At 36.6% G+C, this 5,481-nt stretch overlaps 1 protein-coding gene across 1 annotated transcript in view; it reads right to left on the bottom strand.

Moving 5' to 3' along the window:
• The window catches only part of LOC106878172 (actin-related protein 2/3 complex subunit 5-C), a 24,795-nt gene that overhangs the window by 18,272 nt on the left and 1,042 nt on the right, over nt 1-5,481 (bottom strand). The window lies entirely within an intron of this gene.

Here is a 5,481-nt window from a genome sequence, read left to right as displayed (position 1 = left end):
AGCTCCACGAGGCTCTGGCAGGGGATGGTGGCGAACCCTGCTGTACTCTTTCACCACAACTTTCTCTCACTCTTTCTTCCTATTTCTGTTGTACCTGTATTTCAAAGGGCCAGCCTTGTCACACTGTGTCACGCTGAATATCCCCGAGAACTACGTTAAGGGTACAAGTGTTTGTGGAGTGCTCAGCCACTTGCACGTTAATTTCACGAGCAGGCTGTTCCGTTGATCAGATCAACTGGAACCCTCGTCGTCGTAACCGACGGAGTGCCAACACCAATTTTATATGTACTCTAATGTCCATATGGCTAATCAGATTTACTATCCATCAATATTTAGCAGCAACAGCAGTATGTCTTCAGCTGAGTCCTGATCCAGCTACAAACATCTCACTATGTTTCTAGAAGATGATTCTGTTTCTATTACAGTAACCCTATCTGGAATATAGTCACAGAGATTTATGTGGGAATAATATATATAATAGACTTTATACATAGCAGTTTCGCCTGTTCACACATTCAATATATCTCTCTTTCTAGTTGAGGGAAGCTGAGTATTCACCTCTTCAGTAAAACACCTATTCCTGTCCTATGTCATACTTTCAAATCCTTCAATACTTTACCCCCCTCAGTTGAGGGGGGTTTTGTGAATACTTGGTGACCTCACTAGTGCTAGTGCCATGAAAAAAAAAGCATCCAGTACACTCTGTAAAGTGGTTGGCAATAGGAAGGGCATTCAGTTGTAGAAACCAGGCCAAAGCAGACATTGGAACTTGGCTCATCAGTTCATGCCAAACCATCCAACAGATGCAAACCTGAAAAAGGGAACATCAAATGATGATGATGAGACTCGATGTGTATTTACAGGCAAAGTTAAGTGCTTAAGAAGATTGTTTTGCAATCTCCAAATCCAGGGTTTCATTCCATTGCAAAGCATCATGGGCTAGTCGTTTTCGTCATAACCTGAGGTTCACCCAAAACCTCAGTCTCAAGAGTAAAACTAGATGGGCAGAAACTGAGTGGAAGCCTGTCGAATTGAACAATGTAGCCTTGTCACGTATGTCACACTGATTTTATTTGATGATTATCACAATAATGCACTTGTCTATGGAATATTCAACACACTTTACATGTTAATTTTCTAAATAAGAAATTAAAGATAATTAGACAACTGAATGATCATTGTTAAAACCAACAGAGAACCCATCACATACAAAATACTTATGAAGAAGTGTCTCGCTTATCAAAGGCCTCAGATAGAAGGACAGGGTACCAGGCTTGGCACCTGTGAAAATCGAAAGGATTAAGCTATGTAGATAATTTAAAAGGGTCAACTATCAAATGCCTAACAATTGTTAACCAGTCATAGTTGTAAAACTGATTGATTTCTTACGGTAATGTGAGGTGGAGGAATATATTCGATTAAATTAGCATTGATCCTGGAAGTAGGCAAAAAAGCATCTGCAGGATTTGAACACTGATTATAAAGGGTGTTATCTAACTACCGTTTGACATTTAGCACGATACTCTAACAATTCCGCTATTTAAAAAAAATTACGCGTTGGTATTCGCGCGTGAGAGAAAGGTGTAGATAGGAGGAAAACGAGCACAGCCTAATTAGGAGCTCATTACAACAAAACTAGATTGGTATTTAGGACAGATAATTGTTTGTATGCGTGTATATATATATATGTCTATTTATCTATCTATCTATATATATATATATGTATAAATGAACGTTATTAATATGTTGAATATGTTAATTATCATAAAGTATAAATAAGACAAAACGAAGAGGCAAAACGAAATCAGGGATAGAACGCTAATATCGACAAGTGAGTCCACCATGTGATTGATCGTAATTCAATCGATATTGATAATAAATAAAAAAATAAAAAAAACACCAGCAGCAACAGTAAACACTTCGTTCAAAGAGTGAAGAAACGAGGAACCGCCACGTAATAATTCGACTTGCTAGAAATAGCAGCCAAAAAATTTTCAAATCATACAGATCTTAGAAAAGGACATATTGCATAATATTGGCCCGAGGTCACGGAAAAAGGGGGAAAAAACGGGATGGTCACGGTTGGTATGCGTTTCTCATATGATCTGTTTAATGGGGAGGGCAGTTCGACTGTAGCTGAACAACAATAATTGCATTTAAATGAACTAAGAAAGCATTTAGTAACCCACGAAATTAAAACCATTAATTGTTGGCATATTGGCAGTGAAGACAGAATGCGAGAAAATTATACACACACACACACACATATATATATATATATATATATATATGTATATATACACACACTCATCACACGACAAAAACCGAATCTCGCGGTTCAAGGACGAGGACGTGTGTTTGTATGCAAGCGCACGTTCATATGTGCATGAACATGTATGTATGTGTGTGTGTGTGTATGTATATATATATATATATATATACACATACATGTTCATGCACATATGAACGTGCGCGTGTGTGTGTGTGTGTATATATATACATATATATACACACACCTACCTACACATATACATACATGTATATAACAGTGAAATCTGCATATTGTGATCATTTCGGGACAGAGCAATTTAAATAACAATAAGGAAACGATTTAACAATATACTGTTCATGCTTGGGACCTACTAACTTTGATAATAATAATATAACTAGTAATCATAACAAACAGCTGCCACTAAATATAAACACACACACAAATATCAATATGTAAATATATATATTATATTATATTTTCAAGATTGTCAATATCCCACCTTTAAACTGACACGTGATTAAGCAACGAAATGGTAAAGGGGGGCGTTGAACTCTTTATATAATGAGACATGGCGAAGTTTGTTTTCTATGCTGCGATATATGGGGAGTAAGAATAAGAAACATGATAGACAGAAGAAAATAGGCAACCATAGTGCATAAAAGCATGGGGGGAGAAATAAAAGGATAGTTGAATCGAAAGACAGCTCCAGAGATTCGAGAAAAAAAGAAAAAAAAAACAACGAACTCATGATTAAAAGATCCAAGAATTCCCCAACCCCTTCTAATAAAAGTAATTTCATTACATAATTGCTTGATTAATAAGTTTTACCCCAGCATTCGTAGGTTGTTCCCGCAATGTTCTCGGAGATGGCTGGGTTTATTTCGCCTCTACGCATCGCTCTTCTCATCATCCAAGTTGTATCTAATCTCTTTGCCTAAGGTAGGACCGTCTTAGCAGCATTGACAGACACTGGGTAAATTAATGCTCTGGGGCTCTATAGTATTTATTTATTGACAGTAAGTCACAGCATACATAGATTAGAATTGGACCCCTAGACCCTTGAAGTCCCTGAGCAATTGTCCAATGTGCCCCACGCCTTCAGAAGGCAGTGACCCTGAAAATTTGCACTTAATTACTAACACCTAGTTCTACCATCCCAGAATGTCGACCCTCTGGCAATTCCCTCCTCTTACGGATCAGGTGTTGACGTACATAAGTTCGAGAATGCGAAAAGGAATGGCATCACTCCGCTGGTATAGGAGGGCCTAGAAAGTCCAAGGCACTGCCCCACCTCCTCTAGACCCAGCAAGCAATTAACTAAGTGGGTGACGTGATTGATACCAAAGCCTATCCTAAAGCTGTCTTCGTTAAACTAAAAAGTAATCAAATCGATGTTTTAACAAAGCACTGGAACAATTTTTCAAAAAGGGCGCTAGATGACTAAATAGTGAGACACGTTTAATCAACCCTAGATGAATCTACCAACCACAAGACTCGTTTGTCTATTGATTGTGCTAAATCTCTGTGGTGAAGATCACTTATAAAAATGACACCTATATCACTAGTAGCAACAGCAAAGAGAGAGAGAGAGAGAGAGAGAGAGAGAGAGATGGAGAAAAAGAGAAAGAACTATATATGTTTATATTTTAGCCCAGGTCAAGCCCGATCATCTCTTCATTTTATTTATTTTTCTGTAATAGTATATTTGGAACGACATTAACCAGTATCATATTACCCATTTTTAGGATAGTAAAGGATGAAATTGGGACTTGGCTGCTAATTCTAGCAAGTTACTCTTTCGTGTCCAGTAGAGAAAGAAAGAGAGAGGAGTGAAAAATTAAATGTCGCTGTCAACTGTCTGAGTAAGCGCAAATGAGTAAGACATGACAATGTATTAAGTGACCAACGAACTAATAACATATTTATACATAATGACAAGTAATGAAAACCACATCAAACAGGACCTAACGGACATCACTTGCAACCTAACAAAAAACAGCGGATCCTAACGACTGATTAGGCCCCCGTCACACGAATATTTCATAATTAGGGAGTTAAACGGAATAGAGGACAAACAGCATACATAAAATGCTTAATATATTCGCTATAAGGCATTCAAGTTGCAGACAGAATCTGTAATAAGAGTTTGACAAATGTTCTGAGAATCTGTTATAAGCCACTAAGATGTGAAAATAGGTGTGGTTGAACGGTCAGTCTCTATAGTGTCTTCCGACTGATATCGTAAACCTTATTTTAATGCATATAACCTCAGCATACAAAGTGTAGCTGTGTGATATGAGTGTGTGTGTGTGTATGGCATGTTACGATATATTTATAGGACAACACATTGCTCTTCTGTGAATAAAGAATCAGTTACTCCTCTATCTGTAAAGATGTCACCCCCAGGAATGTAGTGGAGAGCTTAACACACATGAAGTGTAGTTAAAAATACTTTGTAACATGTTAAACTAGACAGCCTTGAAGAATAGATAACCTGCTCATTAATAATAGCACATATAGACTTTTATATGGCAAAAGAAAAAAAAAATCAATTTAGTGGGATAAACTCAGACCTACTAACGGAACTTACATCCAACAACAAACTTCAAGTGGTAATTTTTCCTCATCAAACTGTCCAGGATGTGACAAAAAGGAGTGGACAGAGAGCATATGTGTGTGTGTGTGTGTGTATGTATGTATATATATATATGCATGCAGAATTCTGGTTTAAGTATCTCAAATAATTCCTCATTATATATATTAAAGTTTAGTATATTCTAATAAATCATCCTACATGTGAATGAAATTATTATATAAGAACCTTGTGAATAGAAATAATTTTTTTGGCTTGTTTTTACCAAGGGTTGCTTTTTAAATTAACAAAATTTGTTTATACTTTGTAAGGTATTGAATTAATAATAAGCACAAAATAAAAAAAAAACCTGTAATGTCACTCAAAAGCAAATAAATACGAAACCTAGAAATTCTGACAATACAACTATCATGGTTGGTGGGGGTGTATTTAAATTTAAAAAGACAGATCGCAAAAACAAAAATGTGTGTGTATATTCATTGAAACTGTGACAGGATGTGTGCGTATATTTGTATGCATGTTTATTTGAGACTATCACGATTGATGCAAAGTAAGTTGCAACCACACCTTTTTTTTTTCAGACCCAATCCCGCGCACCAGCATGACACCTCACTTT

The sequence above is a fragment of the Octopus bimaculoides genome, chromosome 8 (genome assembly GCF_001194135.2).
Source record: "Octopus bimaculoides isolate UCB-OBI-ISO-001 chromosome 8, ASM119413v2, whole genome shotgun sequence".
NCBI classification, from domain to species: Eukaryota; Metazoa; Mollusca; class Cephalopoda; order Octopoda; family Octopodidae; genus Octopus; species Octopus bimaculoides.
The sequence above is the reverse complement of the archived record's forward strand: the minus strand, read 5'-3'. Positions and strand labels throughout refer to the sequence as shown.